Below are 23,894 nucleotides of genomic sequence, written 5' to 3'. Positions count from 1 at the left end.
AGGCAAACACACAAAAAGATAAACATGGTATGTACTCACTCATATATGGATTCTAGACATAGCCTGAGAAGCTAGGAAATAAGGAGGACCCTAAGAGAGACATAAATGGTTCCCCGGAGAATAGGAAAGGAACAAGATCTCCTGAGCGAACTCGGGGTATGGAGGGAGTTGAGATGGAGCTAGGAGAAAGAGAAGAGGTGAAGGCGAGGGGAGAGGAGGACATGAGGGAGCAGGAATGTTGAGCTGGGGAAGAATAGAGGAGAGCAAAATAAGAGATGCCATAATATAGGGAGCCATATCCAGAGATCTACAAGGATGACAGCAACTAACAATCTAAGCCATATTGAAGAGGTTACCTTAAATGCCCTTCCCCAATAATGAGATTGATGACTACCTTATATGCCATCCTAGAACCGTCATCCAGTAGCTGATCGAAGCAGAAGCAAACAGTCACAGCTAAACACTGAGCCAAACTCCTGGAATCCAGTTTCAGAGAGAGAGGAATGATGAGCAAAGGGGTAAGACCAGGATGGAGAAACCCACAGAAACAGCTGACCTGAACAAGGGGGAGCTCATGGACCCCCAACTGATAGCTGGGAAATCAGCATAGGACTGACCAAGATCCCTTAATGTGAGTGCCAGTGAGGAGGCTTCAGCAATCTATAGGGTCTCTGGTAGTGGATCAATATTTATCCCTAGAAAAAGAATGGACTTTGGGAGCCCATTCCACATAGAGGGATACTCTCTCAGCCTAATCACATGGGTGAGGGCCTAGGCCCTGACCCAAAGTATATGAAGGACTTTGAAGATTCCCCATGGAAGGCCTCACAGTACCTGGAGAGCAGAAAGGGCATGGGATAGGAGGCCAGTGTGGGGGGGCAGGGGAGGCGGGAGGGAGAGGGAACTGGGATTGACATGTAAAACAAGCTTATTTCTAATTTAAATTAAAAAAGATTGTTCCCCCACTTTCTTCTCTATTGTATTCAGGGCATCACATCTTATTTTGAAGTCCCTGATTCATTTGGAGGTCTGCTTTTTTACAGAGTGTGAATTAAGGATCTAGTTTCATTCTTCTGTATAGTTATTCAGTTTAACCAGCACCATTTGTGGAAATGGCACATTTTTCTTCAATATGTATTGCTGATTTCCTTTTCAAGAATCAGGTGGCTTTAAGGATATGGGCATATATATGATCTGTTCTACTGATAAATATATCTCTTTTAATGACAGTGCCATGCTGTTTTTATCACTAGTCCTCTGTAGTATAACTTAAAATCTGTGATGGTGATACCTCCAATAGATGTTTTATAGATGTTCAGGATTGTTTTGGCCATCTTGCATCTTTATATATCCACATGAATCTTTAGAACATTTTCCCAACATTTTTGGAAGGTCTCATTGGAGTTTTAATAGAGATGATGTTTAATCTGAATATTGTTTTTGGTAGATCAGTCATTATCACAATATTTATCAGGTTCATCATGTGTAGTCTTTTCACCTGGTATCATTTTCAATTTCTTTTATTAGTGTCTTAAAGCTTTCATCATACAACTATTTATTGATTGGATTTACTTGTTACTTGAAGGGTTTCCTTTTCTTCTTCCTTTTTTGGTAATGTATATAGTATTATTTGCCTGACTTCTATCTTAATAGGTTTGCCATTTGTGTACAGAAAGGCTACTGGTTTTTATGTGTTAATTTTGGTTCCTGATATATTGCTGAATTAATTTATCTGGTCAAGTCTTTAGGGTCTTTTACATATAAAATCCCATCATCTGCAAATAAGGATACTTGGTCTGTTGCCTTTTCTATACTTTCTTGGCCATAATGGAATTAAACAGAATGTTTAGAGCAATAGAGACAATGGAAAGTATAGAGAAAGAAGTTCAAGTATCCTTCCTTGGTAGCGCATGATTTCCTCATTTAACATCAATAGAAAACAAGTATCGTCATAACTCCATGGTACTCTCAAGCTTGCACAATCTGGGCATCAAACATTGAACTCTCACATCCAAACTATCCTCACCATCTACTATCACATGGGGGAGAATGAACATATTTTGTTCCTCCTAAGACAAGTTTTCTACCGCTAGACAAATCAGCCTCTGTTGTATGTCTTACCACCTACTGCAGAAGCCATTCAACATCTTCTACACAACATAGTCCTTGTTGTGCTTCTTTGGGTACAATTATATTATGTGAATTTTCTCTGAGACAACACATGCCTAGTTCACCTCAGATAAGGTGCAGACAACAGACATGAGAAATTATTCCACCCAGTATAGCTTAGCAAACAACTGAGCTTACTACCATGATCCAAGCAGCACAGGTAAGCAATTTTAGGGGGGCAGGCGATTGATTTAAGGGCAACTGCAGCACCCCAGCCTGTGTGATAACTTAAGATGGCTGCATCCATGAAGCTCCCTGCACAATTTACAGGCAGTTTAGACAGCCTGAGAGTCTGCTCTCTGTAGCAATTGCACACTGTTTACATAAACCTTGGGAGTGTGAATTTTACAATGTTCAGGAGCTCCCTGAGTGTCCCAAGATTCATTAGCTTCCCAAGTCCTATGAGTCTCCCTCCTGCCTCTTCTCTCTACCCTCCAAAAGAGAGTGCTTTAATTTAGAGTACACATGTGGGAATGCAGGCATGTGCCACAGCGCCCAGCTGAACTTAACATTTTCGTTGAGTTCTGAGTTCTCCAAGCAAAGCATCAAAGCTTAAGATGGTTTGGGAAGCTGCCCCACATTTGAAATTGGCTTTGCATGTGATGGATATCTTGTGAAGGTAGAACCAGACATTTGGCGAAAGAGCTGAATGGAATTTAGGGACAGAAGAAGGACACCCAAGCTCAATTTGTTCCAAGATTTCACTTCAGAGGTGGGGCCAAAAGAGAAGGCAGAAGGAACAGCTGCAGTCTAATTTAAGGGGTGTTAACGTGGAGACATTCAAGTTCACCTCAGGGGAAGAGTTCTTGTCTAGCCTACGTAAGGCCATGCATTTCATCCTGAGCAATGCAACAAATGAGTAAGTAAATATTAGACAGTCAGATAGCAGGAAGCTCAACATGGACAGAGATGAACATTCACTTATACATGTGCATACAGAGACAAACACAAGTGCAGTTTGCACTCATGGCATTCGCATGCACACATGTACCCGTGTATGCATATGTATGTACACACACACACACACACACACATACCATATACCAGTAACTTGAGAGATGTAAGAGTCAACTATATAATTAATTATCTTACATTTTTCTAGGTACACAAATTGTATAGCTTTAGATTTCCAAAGCTTCATATGAGACTTTCTAGCATAGAAAGGGAACAGAGGAAAACAGGAAGAGGACACTAAGAATTAAGTACTAAGCTATGTGTGTGATAGGGTGACAGTGCATGTAACAAAAGTAATGGCCATGGCAGTAATCCTGGCACCATTTTTCTGCTTGTGTTTCTTTCCCAGCCTGACCCCACTGTATTTCAGCTTCAAATAAACACACATAGACTTATATTAATTATAAAACTGTTGGCCAATGGCTAGGACTTCTTAATGGCTAGCTCAGTCTTAATTAATAACCCATTTCTATAATTCCATGTGTTCTTATCTTACCTGAGAAGGATCTGAACCTCGTACTCCTTCCTCTGCTACATGGCATCTCTTTGCCTATCTTTCCCAGAATTCTCCTTGTCTCCTAGTCCCACCTATCTTCCTGCCTCTATTGGCCTAACAGTGTTTTATTCATCAACCAATAAGAGAAACATATATACAGAAGGACATCCCCCCATTGGCACATAACAAAAATAATGGCCATGGCAGTAAACCTGGGCAGGCTCCACTAGCTCTCATCACAACACCAGAGCTATGTACTCGCCTATGCAGAGCTACATCTAGTCTACCAGACACAGTAATATAGTCAGTGAAGCTCTGGGCCCCAAAGAGAAGAAGGACTATTTTTGCCAGGCTGGGGTGAATGTTGAGGCTAGAGATAGTGGGAGCACTAAAAAACAATGGTAGCTGATAGTGGGACACCAAAAAAAAAAAACAATGATAAGCAAGTGAGATTAGTAGCCAAGGAGGTATGAAGGAGTACCAAAAGAAGCAACCCATTTCCAAGTTTATTTTGTATCTTGACCTTTGCTCAAAAACACTTAAACACAAGCAGAAAAAAATGACATCACTAACGTATTCTTTTCTGCAAAGGTGGGATCTTTCTCTAATGGGGCATGGTTAGCATAAGCCTAGGACTACTAGACAGGCAGTCCTTTCTGATGAAAACCCAGTAAGGTTCAAAGGTTCCACACTGCCAAACTGTGCTGTTTTATCAATGAATTCAGAGGGATATTCTCCAGACTGTGCAGGAGCTCATGCCTGCCACCACCACCATTAGCACCCAAGTAACATGCAGGAGGGAAAAGCCAACTCTAAACCTCATGTCCTCACTTCCTTACCCAGACACCTTCCAACTGAATGTGCTAGAGCCTCCTGAATCCAAATTTGTCCTTGATGTGCTGGGGTCAACCGGGTCTGAGTATGTCCTGTCCTTGCTCTTCGTTTCCTTTGTTGCTAAATATTGATTTTCTTTTCAACAATTCAACTACAAAAAATTTCAGTCTCCTGAGAAAAGGTCATATTAATTGGGATGAATTTAATTTTTATTAATTTTAATGGTTTTGAACATTTTCTGTTTACTATATTCACAACATTTCCCTTCCCCCTACCAACTCCTCTAATATTCTTAGAACCCCATCTCAAATTCATGACCTCTTCTTCACACACACACACACACACACACACACACACACACACACACACACATATTGGGGGAGACTTGTGTTGTGTGGGCATGGCGGTGTGTTGTGTGGGCGTGGCTGTGTGTTGTGTGGGCGTGGCTGTGCGTTGTGCCCCATAGGCTATACAGCTGAGTAGGACTATTGATTGCTTTTCTCCCTTTAGATGCTTACATAGTACCTTCAGACTCTAGGAAAGGTGGTTCTCCAGAAGGAAGTTTCATGGTAAGTTCCAGCTAATACTGCAGTAGTGCACGTAAATTGTGTGGTGTTGTCAGCAACGTGGTCTTAGTTTCAAGTTCTGGGAGTCAAACACAGGCAATGGCAATAGCCTACATTGTTTTATGAGTCTCTTGCCTTCCTGGACCAATCACTCAAGAGGCAGTTTTTCCTGCCTGGAATTTGGATTTTGTTAGGTGGTCAATTGTTTTTGAGAGGGGGCATCATCATTCCCTGAGGTAACTCCAGTAAACTACAAATTTTCCCTTTCTTCCTTCATAACACCCGTGGTCTAAGAACTACTTCTAAGAGCCCCACCTACCCATCATAGTCCCTTTTTACTTCCCTGGCTTTTGAGTTTACTTCAGGATCCACAAATAAGAGAACATTTGGTATTGTGTTTATGGACACCTGTCTCAGTATAATATTTTCCAGTTCCACACATATGCCTACAAATTTCATTTTTTTTACAACTGAATAAAATTTCATTGTGTGTGTATATGTACCACATTATCCATTGCTTATCTGAAAGACATTTAGGCTGTTTGTATTTCCTAGTGATAGTGAATAGAGAGGCAATGAACATGACTGAGAAAGTATCTCTGTAGTCTGTCATTGAGCCCATTGGGTAAAAGCCAGTGCGATTGAGCAGGATAATTTGGTATATCTATTTTTAGCTTTTTAAATAATTCTCCACATAGATTTCCATAGTGGCTGCACGAGTTTGAAAACTCACTAACAGTGAGTCAGTGTTCCCCCTTTCCTTATACTCACAACAACATTTGTTATCAGCTGTTTCCTTGATCTTCATGGTTTTGAGATTAAATGTTCGAGTAGTTTTAATTTGCCTTTCTCTACTCAGTATGGATGCTGAACACCTTTTAAAAACAGATTTCATCTCAGTTTTTATTTCTGCTTTTGAGAACTCTGTTAAGATCCATATTCCCTTATTTAATTCAGTAATTTGTTCTCTTGATTCTTTGTTTTTGAGCTTTATTAATGGATTCTGGTTATTATTACTCTATAAGATGTACATCTGGAAAAGACTTTCTCCCACTCTGTGGGCTTCTTCACTTGATTGTTTGCAGTTTAGTTTAATGAGGTCCCACTCATCAGTTATTGGCCTTAATCCCTGAGCAAATATAGGAGTCCTCTGTTCTGCTGTAAAGTCCTCTCCCCATACAAACTTCTAAATAATTCCCACTTTGCTCTCTTCCATTTTTCAATCTCCAAACTTCTCTCAGGTCAGCCCTGTCCTCCTTCCCCCATTCTGTAGCTGGAACCAAGAAAATGTGGCTTCAAGTGAGAATGGATCTTACCAAGCTCCAGGAATTGCCTACTTGTAGTTTTGTTCCCTGAACTTTTAGGTTTCCCCTCAGCCCAAATCTGGGCTGCCATTCATGGATCCTCCTGCCTCTTCAGTAGGAGATGGAGCTGCCAAGGCCCTGTGTGGCCACTGCTGAGAAAACAGGACCCCGAACAAGAGAGTGGATGTTTTCTGATTGCCTAAGCGTAGGGACAAAGTGGGGCGTCTTGGTGACATGGGTTGTCCTGTGAAGATGACATTGATCCGTGATCCTCATCCTAAAAGGACTGGATGAACCCTATGAAGATGACACTAATCCCTGATCCTCCTGTCCCCATTCCCTTAGGAGGTGTCCAGGAACACCTGGAAGAAATCACTTGTCCAGCACATTTAAAATTATTACACAAAACAGGACTGAAAATTGCATTTTTACAGATAAGGTAAATTTGTTCAGAGTCAGGCACGGTCTTTAATTAGAACAAATAGTCTTAGCCACATGACAAAATAAAATTGATGACTTGCTGACAGTATTCTCTTCCAAGAAACAACAGATGCCCTTAAAATGAAGATATATTTCACAGTGGTCTGTTACCTTCCCCCCATCACTTAAAAAAAAGCACTTCTCGTTGATTGAATAATACATTATAATGACTAGGTTGTTAATTTCAAATATGTTGTTAAAAATTTATGAGATAATGTGTTTGCTGAGGAGCCTAGGGAGGAGCTGGAATAATAATAAAACTAAGAGAGATAGTAAAGCTGGAAGCCCTGGGTGTCTGTTGTTTACAACAGAGAGGCCTCCCGGGATGGCGGTTGGGCAGGTATTTCTAAGACAATAGACTGTGGTCCAGAGCAAATCCTGGACACAGAATTCACAGGAGCAGTTGTTCTGTAGCACCTTCTCTCAAATACAGCACAGTCTGTGACCATAGCTAAGAGAACCTGGATCAGACTTCGAGATGCCAGGTCTCCTCTCCCTACACCTGGCCTGTAGCAGTCAAGCAGCCCTAAGAGGATGGTCTACATGAGTGTCTGTGGCAATAGCCTGGACTGTAAAGTCAGTCTGAGAACAGGGTATGCTAGAGGATACTGAAAGATGCTTCCCGAAGCACGTTTGGTAGGAAATATCTTCCAGCCTACTAATCTCTGATGCCATGATTCCATCCACATAGGAAAATGGATCATTTTCTCTGACCCACTTGGAAAGCCTCAGAACAGAAATGCTGATAGGATACCATCCTGTGTGATGGCAAAATCGTATTCTCTGTCTTTCTTTCTGTTCTCAGCAGGTTGAATCATATCATCTATTGTCAGTTCAAATGTTCATCTCATCCAGTAACTCCTTCGAGGAACCCCAGGAGCAAGTGACAAGGTACATCTGATGTGTACACAATATTTACAACATTCCCAATTCAGTTTCACTAAGTTGTTCTTAACTCTAAATGCATTCCTTACCCAGTTCTGAAGTCCCATGTGTTGAACTTGAGTCTGCAGTAGAGTAGTGCTTCTCTTTTGCTTTCTTTCCCCAAAAGCTACTATATAGTGATCATGCTCCATAACATCACACCTGTGTCAGCCAGAGAGCAATAATAAATTAGCTCAAATTTCTCATCTGCATGCCCACATTTAGTGATTAGGGGCCAAGAAGTTTTAAGTAATAGAAATTGCTTTTGGCAGCAAAGTGAACTTAAAAAAACCTTTTTGATTATGTTTTGTGGGTTTTCCATCATGCATCCTGATCCTACTCATGTCCCTATCCCTTTGCTTCCTCCCTCTGCCCTTGCATCTCCTCCCCAAAACAAAATTTAAAAGTAAAACCAAAAAAATAAAACCGAAACAACTCCCCAAGAATAACAAAAATCTCGGCATGGAAACTGTATTTTTGCCCAGTGTTTACACAGTATATCTATTAGTCAATACTTCTTTTTTATTTAAATTAAAACCAATCTTATTTTTATATACCAGTCCTAGAGCCATATTCCTCCTGTCCTCCAACTCCCCCCATCATCTCCCCATTCCCATCTATTCCTCAGAGAGGGTGAGGACCCCCTTGGGGGAATCAACAAAGCCTGTCACATCATATGGAGTAGGACCTAGGCCCTTCCATCTGTGTCTAGGTCAATCAAGGTAACCCACCATATGGAATGGACTCCAGAAAGTCAGTTGATGCACTAGTGATAAATACTGGCTCCAGAGTGACCCCACAGACTGCCCAAGGCCCCCAACTGACACTTATGCTTAGGGGGATTAGTTCCATCTTATGCAGGTTTCCCAACTGTCAGTCCAGAGTCAGTGAACTCCCACTTGCTTGGGTCAGCTGGTTCTGTGGGTTTCGACATCATGGTCTTTAACTCTTTGCTCATATTATCACTCCTCCCTCTCTACAACTGGACTCCAGGAGTTCAACCCAGTGCTAGCTGTGGACGTCTGCATCTGCTTCCATAAAGGCTGTATGGTGGCAATTAATGTAGTCATTAATCTGATTACAAGGGAAGGGTTGTTAAGGTACCCTCTGCACTGTTGCTTACATTCTTACTAGGGGTTATCCTTGTGAATTCTTGAGAAATTTCTCTAGCGCCAGGCTTCTCACTAATACCATCATGGCTCCCTCTGTCAATGTATCATTTTCCTTGCTCTTCTTCTCTGCTGTTTCCTCACCTGGACCTTCTTGATCCCTTATGTTCTCCTACCCCTTCCTCTTTTCTCCTCCCCACTCTCCTATCACACCCTCCCCATCACAATTTACTCAGGAGGTCTTGTCTATTTCCTCTTCCTGGGGAAGGGGGTCCATGTATGTCTCTATTAGTGTCCTCCTTGTTTCACAGCTTCTCTGGGGTTGTGGATTGTATGCTGGTTATCTTTTGATTTCTGTCTAATATTCACTTATGAGTAAATACATACCCTATTTATGTTTCCATGTCTGGGTTACCTCACCCAGTATGGTTTCTTCTAGTTCCATCCAATTTCCTGAGAATTTCAAGATGTCATTGCTTTTTACTGAGTAGTACTCCATTGTTTAAATATGCCATGTTTGCTTTATCCTTTCTTCAGTTGAGGGGCATCTAGATTGCTTCTGTGTTCTGGCTTCAATGGAATGTAATGGTCCACAATTAGTTACTTGAAATTATGTGTTCAGATCTACAAAGTTCTCCACACCCAGCTTAGCTCATATGCCAAGGAAAGAGTCATCTAACTTCTTTGAGTCTCTGTTTTTTCCTCCCTCCCCCAATTTTGAAGGATGATATCATCAGATAGTGTTCTGTGACCCTCTTCTGCATTTAGTAGATTCCACTGTGGCCCTTTCTCCTCCATCAACTATGTATTTTATTTACATAAATCAAAGACAACACTAGGCAGCAAGCAAGCCCAGGCACTTCAAGATTCTCTGAAGGGAGAACAAGAAGTGCAAGGAAAAGGGCCCCCTGAATGTGGGTGTCAGTTGTGGGACTTGTGCAGGTTATGGGGCCACTAGCAGTGGAAGCAGTATTTATCCCTAGTGCATGAACTGGCTCTTGGGAGCCCATTCCCCTACAGAGGGATGCTCTCTCAGTCTAGATACCAAGAGGAGAGTTTCAGTCCTGCCCCAAAGGATGTGACAGACTTTGATGATTCCATATGGGAAACCTCCTCTCTGGCGAGTGAGTGGGGATGGAGTGGGGAGAGGGTATGGGGAATGGAAGGATGTGAGGGAGAGGGAACTGGGATTGGTATGTAAAATAAGATTGTTTTAAAAATAAAAATAAAAAATTAATAAAAAATAAGAGTCACAAATTCCTTGCCAGTGTGTAGGATCTATTCAGTGACAGCTGCATAGCCTTTACCTAATTAACCTTTACCTAATCTCCTAAATTGTTGAATTTTCTGTTAATTTCTCTGTTTCTAGACAGATATTATTTATTTTAACTAAGTAATTGGTTTTGTTTTATTCTGTTTTCAGGATATGGCTAATAACTATGAAGTCCAGATTTGCTTCAAACTTTCTGTGTAGTTCAAGTCTTGAACTGTACCTCCATGTCTCAACTTCCTACATGCTGGAATAACAGGAGAATGTCACTAAATCTGGTCAAAGATGGTTTTAACTATCTATTATAAAACATATTTACTTTAATTTAAATATGTTAAATATAACGCATATTTATCTATTTTTGTTGCAAAATTTAGTCTTCTGAAAAATAGAGAAGGAAAGATCATCAAAATTAGACACACCACTAGTATCAATTTCATGTATGCTTTATCAAAGATAGTCTGTGTACAGAAAGACTGCATGTGCCAATACATAGGGCTTAACAATAAAAGTATGGTCCAAGAAACATGTTGTTACTCAATTCTATCATGTAAAAACTCAAACAAAGTAAGATGAGTAAATGTCACTGTGCAGTGCAATCTTATGGGACCACCATAAATATTGATTTAATTTAAACTTAAATATTGCTGGCTGAAGCACTATTATGTTGAGTGTCACTGTATTTGGGAAGACACAGAGTGTATATCTGCTGATTCTAAGTGAGAATAGATACAGACAATGCTCTGTATTTTTCTCTTATTATTACTTTTTCCCACTTAGAATACCTTTGTATTTTTAGAATCTGTATCTATTATGTAACTGGAATTTAATTCAACCTCTCTCAACCTTTGTGTGTATTGTTTGCTAATCCTTTGAAATGAGCATATATATATATATATATATGTATATATATATATACACACTTACATAGGCAAGTATATAAGAGAAATTTCTAAAAGAAAACATGACTTTCCACCAGTTCTCACAGTCACAGTTAGGACTTAGGTTTGCTGTGTAGAGCCAATTATCTAGAGGATAAATCCTGAAGTCAATGGCTAAAGACAACTACTGGATTAGAAAGACAGCACTGTAAAGCAGATGTGACAACCACTACATTGTGAGAACTGTGGTTGGAGTACAAAATGAAATCTAAAAAATAAACTTAAAACAAGAAGACATACTAAAAAAACACCCAAAAAACAAAAACAAACAAAAGAAAGACAGCAGTGTAAGATTTACCTTGTCTTACAAGGTAATATATAAAACTCCATCTCTAGTTTTGCTTTTGGCTGTCTTTTGTATTTTCTGGTAAATTAAAACAGTTGTTTTTGCCACAAAAATTTTCATATATTATTTCTTACTTCAGAGGTATAGTATACAGTATAATGAGTGTAAGATATTTCCTCTCCTCTTAAATAAGAGAGTGAAATGTTATTACCTGTAATAGAATATAATTAATTTATAATCAAAGAAGCTACCACAGTCCCTGAAATGGTTTTCCCATTTTCTTATGTTTACTTTACACTGAACTTTCACTATCATAATCTCATTATACATTTTTTAAACATATGAATTTTGTGAAACATTGTCAGGCATAAAAGTTACCATTTCTCCTTTTCACTTTGTATTTAATCTGCTGTTTTAAAATAGGTTCCCTAAATTAATTTGAGTCGTTTTTCCCTTTGCAATAAAATAGGTTATATATTTCAAGGGAGTCTCATTTTTATCTGACAAATTCAGATGTTTTAATTTTAAGGTAAAATTATTACTAATTTTATATTTCATTTCTGAGGTATTCATTGTATACACACATTGTATTTAATGTCAACCTCCATGTATTATCCACCATTGTTATTCCTACGTTTCTGTTCTCCTTATAATTTAATGAAGTGTTTTTGTGGGATTGACTGGATGCTTGGCACATTTGATTCAGATTATTATAGCTTGACTTCAGATGAGGGCATTCTGAGAGATCCAGGCAGATGATAGGCATCAGCAAGAAGCAGCTATATGAGACAAGGCATGTAATGTGTATTCTACCCACCAGCCACCTGGATCCCAAGCTGTCTCATCCCCCAAATAACACACGAGACATTATATTAATTATAAAGCTGTTGGCCGTTTGCTTGGTTTCTTATTGGCTAGCTATGACTTAATTATTAACCCATAACTGCAAATCTGAGTATTTCCACATGGTCTTCTCTTACCGAAGAAAGGGTCCGGACCTCTTCTCCTGCATCTTACAACGTGACTGACTATGCCTCTGTTTCCCAGAATTCTCCTCAACTCCTAGTCCCATCTATCTTGCTTCCCTATTGGACAACAGTGCTTTATTTAGTCAACCAGTAGGACAACAGTTACACAGAAGGACTCCCCCATCAAAGGCAGATGAGGGGATGCAAGAGATGAAGATGTGTCATGTGGCAGGTGTGCCCCCTGCCTGGCTAGAGCTCTTCCAGGATTGCCTATTGAAGAAACCATGAGGTTCATTTCCTGACAAATATTGGTTGACCTACAACTAGGGATAGTCAAGATAGAAACTGCCAACTTCACAAACAAGTCAGGAGGCCAGTAAGGGGGCATGAGTGAGGAAGATTTCAAGGGAAGAGAAAAAGAAGGCAGGTTGTACTAAATGAAAGGGAAAGCATGGAAAAGGAAAGATTAAGTGGGAATGGAGAATAAGAGGACTGGGTACACACAGGAGGAAATACACAGAGATCTAGCTAACATGAAATACCTTTTAAGATGCTTACCAGCTTCCTAAAATATACACATAAATGCACACACACACATACACACACACACATATATACATACATACATGAATATTTGAAAGGAGTTTAAATAAAGTTAATTATCCACCAGGTATGAGCTACCTCTTTAAGTAATTGGTAAGCAGTAGAGTTCCATACAGCTCGCAAAACATTACACCACACAATTGAGGCAGGACATGAGAGAATCAGCCTCAATGCTTCAACTGCTCTGGGTGACTTCCATAAGTTGGAAATTCTATTTATACAACTGAGGGTGACCTGGGCCAGCAGGTCATTTCTTTAATGATCAACTTCTAAGAAAGAGGACCAGGAGATGATAAATAAAGAATGGAGGAAAGTTTGGTATTAGAGGTCTTACACAAGATGATGGCTCATGAAAGCAGTTTTATTAAGAAGTATAGAATGTTATATATAGTTTTCTGGGGAGAAATGGAACATAATCAGCAGAATAGTATCATACAATGAGGTGAAGTCAGCAGGAGCTATCTTCAATGGGAAAACAGAATATTTCAAGTTCACCAGTGACCAAGCACCCAGGATCCTTGGGACTGATAATTATAGTCTTACATTGCAGGAAAAGATTGAATTCTTAGGTCTGAAACCAAAGCTCCCCTACCAAGGCCTTAGCCCCCATTACTGGCCTTGCCAAGCATGTTCTTGGGTTTAAACAAGGAAATAAGGGAAAGTCCTAGACCATACTGGCTCCCAACAGAGAGAAATTAATATTCAACAATATTATCCATATATGAACTCCATGAACAACAAAAATTACTAGCCTAGCAATATATGCGAAATGATGCAACCATAACTTGAATACTATGAGGATAATCAATTGCTTTCTAATTCAATTGCCTCTGCCACACAAGCCAGAACTCATGCTTGGTATTATTAAGTGAGCTACAGAACCTGTGACCAGCTAGATACAGCCTTTAGGAGACAGCCTAATACTATTATTCTGATAAACTGACATAGCATTAAACCATACCCTAAGTTTTTATCCTTACACTCATGTATCAGTTTATTTCTGAACCCTCATCAGTGATGTTTCTTTCTGTAGTAGATGATGATGAATACAGAAATCCACAACTTGTCAACTTGGAGAGAATAAGAAACTGTATGAACATCTATGTCATGTCCCAACCTCAGGGATCACCTCATAGAGACGACAGAAAAAATGTAAAATCCAAAAATCATGGGCATCTTCAGCGAAACTATTTACCTGACATAATAGGGCCACTGAAGTCATATCACAGCAGATATGACTCCTTGCAAAAGACTAAAAGAGCTAAAAACCAGAATGAGCTGGGCGGTGGTGGCGCACGCCTTTAATCCCAGCACTCAGGAGGCAGAGGCAGGCGGATCTCTGTGAGTTCGAGGCCAGGATGGACCGACAGCCTCCAAAACAACACAGAGAAACCCTGTCTCGTAAAAACCAAAAGAAAAAAACCAGAATTAATGGGGGAAGAATTCCCAAGGTGCTACCCATAGCTGATAATCTATTAGCAATTAACTGATGGGAAGGGAGAGTAAATCTTCTTCAAGAATGTGACCTCTGAAAGGTTATCCATACTCCAGTAGGTGATCCTACAGCTCCCCACACACCCCCCCCCACACACAGAGAGAGAGAGAGAGAGAGAGAGAGGGGGGGGGGGGGAGAGATCAGGATCACATGAAGTCAGAAGTGGAGATAGTGAAGGACAGAGGGGAGTAAATTAAGGGGAAGGAATGGGTATTGAGTTTGATCCCACATTTATAAGCATGTGTAAAGTTTTCAGGCAATGAAATACTGTGACATATTAACATAAGAAGGGTTTCTTTTGTTGGTTCACAACCTGTTATTGCACAAATCAAGCCTTTCAGATGACCATAGGGAGTTACTTGAACAACCAGCATAGTCCTACTCTAATTAAGCCACGGCCTCTGGCTCCACTCACTTTCTTTTGACAGTTTCTGGAGGGTCCCAGGTCCCTCTGCACAATCTCACTGTAGAGTTTTCCTTTCATCTCATCTGTGACCTCATTATGTCTGTGTACCAGATGAAGAGGAAAATTCTTATATTTAACTCTCTCAATACAATGCCTCTAAATACTTTGCTGATTCCTAAGAATTCCCTAAGCAAAAATTTTTATTTCATTTCATTAAGCAAAATCCACATTCAAATGCATTTGAGATAATCCCTTATCAACATTAGATTTCCCAAGATAGTGTGGTGGCTGATACCCTGAATTTCTATATTTATTTGTTTGTCTTTATTTTGCTTTTTGATTACTGCATTATTCTTAGACAAAAACACACACATGTGTGTGTGTATTTATACAGATACATATATAACAATATAGATATAGATATATGTGTCTACACCTCTGAATTTGGTCTGTTTTACATTCCCATGATTAACCTCTCTTATCCCTTTCCCTCTTCCACTGAAACCCTTCTTGTTCTCAACAATTCCCTACCTTGTGTTCACTTCTTCTGATGTGTATTTGATACACTGAAATAAACAGGGTTTTATATGGGAGTGGATAGACTTAAGTGGTGATGGGCTAGGCACAATGAAGAACATGTAATAGGACAAAGAGGTAATCAATCAAAATGAAGCTTTGTTTGGCTTTTGAGACAGATCCTGCTAGTCTAGAACTGATTGTCCTACCACAGGCTCCCGAGTGGCAGGGTTATGGGTGTGTATCATCCTGCCTAGCTTACCCTGTTGGTTTTTAGTAGGTATGTCATTTTTTAGACAGGGCCTTGATAATCACGTATTAAAATGAATGAGACCCTAAAGAATTTATTCTTTTTTCTTTTTTGCAGTTTGGATAGCTAAGGATCCTTAGTTTAAAATCTTCTTTAGGAGTCAGTAGAAAAAGAGAAAGTTTTATTTAAGAACCCCCCGAAACAAATAAAAAGAATATAAGTATAAAAATAAAACATTAAGTATTAGCTCCTCGGATTCCAAAAATGCTTGCTGAAAATTAATATTGTCTTTGTATTTTATTCCCCAGTTTAATATCTTTTTATCTGTCCTTTATTATTCATGGCTGGAATAAGCCTGTTTATATTCTGATCATTATTCCTGGAGATTGTATTGTTTAGATCTGTCAGTTTATCACATACTGATTTAAAAATTTCCATTGTACCCCAGGGAGCAGCCTTGCTGAACTTTCCATTACTACATAACAGGATTTCTCATCTCTCTGCCCACTAATAATGTTTTCCTTGCTTTTCCTTAATCCTTCAACAGCATAACACAAAGTCTATAAGTTTCAAATAAGTAACATTGAAACGCCCTTCTGATTTCCAACCACAGTCTGGTCTGAAGTCAGTGCCATGTTTCTTAGGCTTGTGATACGACAAGCTCTCAAATTCAGGTGTGAAATTCTAGTTTCAGTACTCTTGTGGTATATAAATTATTATGTCAGTTCTTCACTTGAAGTAATCGTTTTACCTTGTTAAAATTTCTCTTTTTTTTTTCTTTTAATTTTAAATAGCTTGTTTTGCATGTCAATCCCAGTTCCCTCTCCCTCCCCTCCTCCCGCACCCCCCCATTCTCCCCCATTCTCCCACCCTATTGCCAATTCCTTCCACATAGGGGATATCTAGAGTCTATCATTTCATTCAGGGTAGGGTCCAGGCACTTCCCTAAGAGTCCAGGCAGAGAGAGAAACCCTCTTTGTGTTGTGGACACACAATGTCTGTTAGTATTCGAGGGATAAACACTGATCCATTGCCCAGGATCCCATAGGTAGCCCAGGCCTCCTCATTGACTCTCACATTCAGGGGGGGTCTGGATCGGTCCCATGCTGGCCTCCCAGCTGTCGGTCTGGGGTCCAAGAGCTCTCCTCTGTTCAGATCAGCTGTCTCTGCTGGCTTTGTCAGCCCATTCTTTGCCAATTTGCTCTTCGCTCCTCTCTCTCTGTCGCTAGGTTCCTTGGGTTCTGTTCAGTATTTAACTGTGGGTATTTGCCTCTGCTTCCATCAGTCACTGGATGAAGGCTCCAGGATGGTTATAGACATCAAGTTCACTATCAGGAATAGGCATTCGAGGTGGTCTCTACACTATTGCTTAGCTTGCCAATTGGTGTCATCCGTTTAGATCACTAGAGGTCAAAATGATGCCTGATCTGTCTTCTAACCTATGATTCCATCTCCCCCCTATCTTACCCCCCCCAGTCGACCTTCCTGTTCCTCCACGTCCTACTTGCTCTTCCACTTCTCCCCCTCTCTATTTCCCAGGTCCCCCTCCTCCCCACCCCTTGCCGTGTTCCCCATCTGTTCAGCGGATCTTGCCTCATTTCTCTTCTCTTAGGTACCATATATATATCTTTTAGGTTCTTTCCTGTTTCCCAGACTCTCTGTCAGTGGAAGTGCAGACTGGCACTCTCCTGATCCATGTTTAAAATCCATATATGAGTGAGTACATACCATGTTTGTCTTTTTGCGACTGGGTTACCTCACTCAGGATGGTTTCTTCCAGTGCTATCCATTTACCTGCGAATTTCAAGCTTCCATTGTTTTTTTCTGATGAGTAATACTCCATTGTGTAAATGTACCACATTTTCTCTATCCATTGTTCAGTTGAGGGGCATCTAGGTTGCTTCCAGGTTCTGGCTATTACAAATAATGCTGCTATGAACATAGTGGAGCAGATGCCCTTGTTGTATGAATTTGCCTCATTTGGATATATGCCTAAGAGTGGAATTGCTGGGTCTTGTGGTAGATTGATTCCCATTTTCCTGAGGAATCTCCATACTGCTTTCCAAAGTGGCTGTACGAGTTGGCACTCCCACCAGCAGTGGAGGAGTGTTCCCCTCTCTCCACATCCTCTCCAGCATAAATTGTCTTCGGTGTTTTTTATTTTAGCCATTCTGACAGGAGTAAGATGGTATCTCAGAGTTGTTTTGATTTGCCTTTCCCTGATGGATAAGAATGTTGAGCACTTTCTTAAGTGTCTCTTGGCCATTTTAGCCTCCTCTATTCTCTGTTTAGTTCTGTACTCCACCTTTTGATTGGATCCTTTGGTGTTTTTGGAGACTTGCTTCTTGAGTTCTTTGTAAATTTTGGAGATTAGCACTCTGTCAGATATGGGGTCAGTGAATATCTTTTCCCATTCTGTGGACTGCCTTTCTGTCTTGTTGACTGTGTCCTTTGCCTTACAGAATCTTTTTAGTTTCGTGAGGTCCCCTTTGTTAATTGTCCATCTCAGTGTCTGTGCCACTGGTGTTATGTTCGGGAAGTGGTCTCCTGTACCAACTTGTTGAAGAGTATCTCCCAATTTCAATTCTAAAAGTTTCAGTGTGGCTGGATTTATGTTGAGATCTTTGATCCATTTGGACTTAAGTTTTGTACAAGGCGATAAACATGGATCTATCTGCAGTCTTCTGCATACCAGTACCCAGTTATGCCAGCACCATTTGTTGAAGATGCTTTCTTTTTTCCATTGTATAGTTTTAGCCACTTTGTCAAAAATCAAGTGTTCATAGGTGTGTGGGTTAAAATCAGGGTTTTCAATTTGGTTCCATTGGTCTACCTGCCTATTTTTGTGCCAATACCAAGCTGTTTTCAGGACTATAGCTCTATAATAGAGCTTGAAGTCAGGTATGGTGATGCCTCCTGAAGTTCCTTTATTGTAATCAAGTAGGCTTCATCCCAGGAATGCAGGGATGGTTCAACATTAGAAAATCTATCGATGTAATCCACCATATAAACAAACTGCGAAAGAAAAACCACATGATCATCTCACTAGATACTGAAAAAGCCTTTGAAAAAAATCCAGCACCTCTTCATGATAAAGGTCCTAGAGAGATCAGGGATAACAGGAACATACCTGAATATAATAAAAGCAATATACAGTAAACCAACAGCTGACATCAAACTAAATGGAGAGAAACTCAAAGCAATTCCTGTAAAATCAGGAACAAGACAAGGCTGTCCACTCTCTCCATATCTCTTCAATATTGTACTTGAAGTCCTAGCTACAGCAATAAGACAACAAAAGGAGATAAAGGGGATACAAGTAGGAAAAGAAGAAGTCAAACTTTCACTATTTGCAGGTGATATGATAGTTTACATAAGTGACCCGAAAAACTCCGCAAGGGATCTCCTAGAGCTGATAAACACCGTCAGCAAAGTGGCAGGATATAAGGTAAACTCAAAAAACCAGTGGCCCTAGAATATACAGACGATGAAGTGACTGAGATAGAAATCAGAGAAACCTCACCCTTTACAAGAGCCATAAACAGCATCAAATATCTGGGGATAATGTTAACAAAGGAAGTGAAAGACCTGTATATCAAGAACTTTGAGTCTTTAAAGAAAGAAATCAAAGGGGATACCAGAAAATGGAAAGATCTCCCATGCTCTTGGATTGGTAGGATCAACATAATAAAAATGTCTATCTTGCCAAAAGCAGTCTACAGATTTAATGCAATCCCTATCAAAATTCCGGCACATTTCTTCACCGACCTGGAAAGAACATTAATCAACTTTATATGGAAAAACAAAAGGCCCAGGATAGCCAAAACAACCCTATACAATAAAGAACCTTGTTAAAATCTCTAAGGAGCAAGAATTTGCAAAGAGCTCCACTGGATGCTACTAGAGAGTGTCCAGTGGGGCTGAAGAGCTTACCTGTATTCCATGGACAAGTAGCTTTCTTTCTGGAATGACCAGTAGAGACAGCTCTGGCTGAATGTTCAATTAGGTAGAGTACCTTCATGACTGCCAACAAGAACCTTTTAGATATCGGGACCTTGAGAATTATGTGCTTGGTGTGTCTGAAGTATTTCTTAACTTGTGACATTGGTGCTAAAGGTCATGTCAAATCTTCATCTGGCATCCTGTCAACCCATGGAACACAGCCAGGAAGTTCTGATATCAGATGTTCTCTTCCCACTCTCATGTTAGGCATGTCGTCTATTCATGCACTCTTAATTTCCTTAACTCCTCCTCCTAAATCCCCTTCTAATTATTTAGGGCCATCTCTGGGATGGCCTTTTATCATCTGCATGTATAGTCTCCAAACTTATGATGCTGTTTATTTCCATCTGAGACACACACACAAAACCATAGACCCATGAAAGTTAAAGGGCTTGACTCGATCTGAAAATAGAGGTTAAAAATAAGAAAGGAAAAAGTATCAGGATAATTATAACAAATTACTAATAATATTTCCCTTTATTGCCACGCAGATAATTATTTCTGTGAACCTGAGATAAGGAAAGGAAAACTCTTTATTAACATGCTAAGATCTGAGTTTGGCTGCTATTAAGCACTGGTGTGTAATCTAATGTAAATTAGTTAATCTCCATTAATGGTGCTATGGAAATCTACCTATCCTATGTGGATTCCTGCTCATGGGATGGGAAGCTTTGTGGGGATTAGAGGAGGTAGAAATAGCTGGGGCACAGTTTTTTTAGAACCCTGTCTTGTAGTTATTAGCTACAGTGGTTTAGTTCTGTCAAGAATGTACTACACTGGCAAACGTTTCTGTAAACTGGTCAGCAAATTCTTTACATATTTTAGTATTATTTTATTGGCATGGTTTAATAAATTGCACTGTTAGACTTGGCATGGCAGTAGCAGCTCCCACAAAAAGTCCCAATGGAGGTGAACAGTATTCAAACCTGTGAGAATGGGCTCTTCTCTGGCCCCAGCAGAGCATATGCTGCAGACATGGTCCCTGGAGGTATTTTCTTAGTTCTATGTGATTGCATCCACCTTGCTTGGAACAGTACTCTGGAAATTTTTTACAAGCAAGTGCTCACAGTTTCTCCCTCAGGGTCCCTCAGCATTTTTTTCTGTGAGTAGTCCTGGGCTCATGCCAGGCATAGATAGGGACCCCGTGAAAGTAAGAGATTTCAGAGTAATCTAACTACTCCAATTTCTTCCCTGGCCAAGAATTCCACAGAAATGAGGTGGGTATTAGCAAATGTTCTACATACCTTTCTAAAATAATAACCAAGGATGCTAAATCCATGTAGCTAGTACCTGTTAATCTGGAAGAATGTTTGGATTTGTGAGCCAAATGATCCTGGAGAATCTGAGACTTAGGAGAGAAGCTTTGTAGATCCTAGAAGATCAATGCAAAGGACACTCAATACATAGAAGGATCTGAGCCAACAGACTCAAGCTTTATTGTTTTACATGGCCTCTGGGGCAGTTTTTCTTCTCTGTCTCCTGCCTATTTGCTCTCCATTTCCACATGAGAATAGTTCTACCCATGTTGTCAACCAAGGACTCAGAAGGTTGGTGCTCTGTCTGATGGTGCCATAAGCCTTTGAAATACTCCAGAAGGTTGAGGCAAGAGCCATCTTCAGGTTTTTTATCCCTTAGTAGTGAAATAGTTGTGAAGGATGAATAACTATGGGAAACCAGGGTCAGGAAGGGACTTAAGATGGACATGGTTAGATTTTAATCTATCAGTACAGCAGCAGTGACTATGTATCATCATAACCTGCATATGGTCAGTGCTACCTGGTGTGTGGAGTGGGGTAAATAAGCGATACAAACTCTAAACACTAATCAAAAAGGCCTCTCTTTCCATGGACAGGGTGAACCCAGACATAATGATAGCACAAAGTACTGAGAATTAGTGACTGTTGCTTCCTCGGTGCTAAATAAAAACCATCTCTGATAAGGTTCATAGGACATTGCAGATGAGGAAGCAGAAAGAATTTAAGAGCCAGAAGATAGGGTAGGAGCCTGTTAAATACAATCTTCTGAGCAAGACACAGCTGTTGTGATCACAAACTCACAGCACCTACAAATGTCTGCATTGTATCTACAGAAGAATGAACTCCACTTCTCACAGTTAAATGATGTGCAACTATGAGATTCAGGGAAGAGGATGTCATTGACTTAAATGAATATCTACTGGTGAACCCACCAGGGCCCAGTGGATACTCCCAACCCATTGATCATGCAAATGGCCCTAGTTAAACTAAATGAGTGATAAAATCAAATGAAATTCTTGAATATAGAAATAAACTGGTAAAGATAGGAGGTATGACATGGATGAAATGACAAAAATAGAGCCTATGGAGATACAGTAATCAGAACACATTATCTACATATATGAAATTGTCAAAGAACAAACTTAATTTGAAAGGGAAAAAAGAAGGGAAAGACAAAGGTCTGTGTCTAGGAACAACTTGAGCTGTTGTGGGAAATGTAAAGTTTTGATCACTGGAGTCTGTAGTACTTGGCTAGTTCCCACACCGCCTTCTTGAAGTAGAATTATAGGACACTAGGTAGACAAATAAAATGAAAGCAGGTTTCCCTAAGATGGTGGGTCTTGTTCCAGGAAGGCATTATGAGGAGAAATGGTGGGGAAGAGAAACAACAGAGAAAAGAGAGCACCCAGTGTCCCTATAAAATACCCCAGTCAGTATCTGTTTAGTGAACTCCTAACCTCGGTGACCGTCTTATCATGAAGGGATAAAGCTGTTACTTCCTATGTTTCCAAGGCTCGATCTTCTATATTTTCTGGATGTACAATTCTTGGTCTGTTCCAGAGAATTAGCTTACAGATCCCTACACCACCAGCTGTGCCCATGCTACATTTCTAGGATCTCTCTGGGATTTGAAAGTTCCTCTACTCAAGATAGTATACCTAACTGAAAAACATGAAAAAGACTCAGAAATTAATGTGACTGACCACCAGGATGGAACTCCAAGTGCCGCTTCATAGGGGCCTTCTCAAAACACAGTTAGAACAGTTAGTCAGTCTACCTCTACTGTAATTAAGAATAGAGAACAAGGCTATCCCTGAGACAGGGACTTGATCTCATGTGGTTGGATGGAGATTTCTCCTGGGTAGCGTCTAGAGACAGGGCAAACTGGACATCAAGGAGTTGATCATCTTCCTGGGGAGAAAGATGGGATGATGGTGATGTTTATTATTATATTTATTATTCTTACTACATCATTATTATTTATTATTATCATTATTACTCCCCATGGGAACAGATTCTTTACTAAACAGGGCTTGGGAAAGTCTGCAGGGAAGGTCCCGGATCTGTTCAATCATTTCCTCACATCATACTGGGCTTCATGGCCCTTGAGCTGTGAATAGCAAGAGCAGGTGGCACCTGGTTAGGCTCCATGGGGGAAGGGAATATTTGCTCACCTTTCTGTTGCTTGAGTCAGTCTAGCATGCTGGCAACATCTGAAACACTCTTAAGTTCCCCAGTGTAGAGCTGAAAAAGTGACACTAATTTCTTGATTTTTGAGGTGGGAAGTGCCTGAAATTCAAAAGGTGATGACTAAAAGAGAGATACAAGGGAGAATTCTGTCTCTGTATAGGAAAGCTTCTCTAGAACCTTCTGATAGGTCTTGCCTATTTGTCCAGAATCCACATGGCTACTGAAATGTTCAACTGTCTTTTCTTTTGTATTCTCAAGGAACAGTAAGTAATGTTCTAACTTGACTTCTGAGGCAGTGGGCAGGACTGTCAGGTGACAGCTCTGATCTTGCAAATGGTCCCTTCAGCATACTTCTCTTCCCCTGACCAGGCTCTTCTGTGTTTTCATATTGTCGAGGGAACTCTGTGCTGACCTTGCAGAGACAATGGCCTCTGGAAAATTTCTCACTGCTGTGGGAGTGGGGAATAGTAACATGAGTGCTGTGGGGTTGTGAGTAGAGCTCAGAAGTAGGCTCCCCTAAGCATGCACAGGCCCTTGGTTATACAACATCATGTGGTCAGTCCTAAAATTATATACATACAAGCAACTAAATACACTCAGTAATTCTAACTCTCTATCTACACATATGCATGCATTTACTTACATTATGCATGAATATACAAACAATAATCACAGAAAAAAACAATGAATGGAAGACCGATTATGGGAAACATGGGAGAGGAGAAGGGAGAAGACATAAATGGGATTGGATTTAGGAAATACATGGAAGAAATGATGCAATTAGATTTTATCCAAAATTTTACAAAGGAAATTAATAAAAAGGAACTAATATTAGAATATATAAAAAATTAGTTCCATCCATTTGTCTGAAAATT

Source organism: Mesocricetus auratus, unplaced genomic scaffold, assembly GCF_017639785.1.
Source record: "Mesocricetus auratus isolate SY011 unplaced genomic scaffold, BCM_Maur_2.0 Super-Scaffold_100022, whole genome shotgun sequence".
Classification (NCBI taxonomy): domain Eukaryota; kingdom Metazoa; phylum Chordata; class Mammalia; order Rodentia; family Cricetidae; genus Mesocricetus; species Mesocricetus auratus.
Note: the sequence above shows the minus strand (reverse complement) of the source record.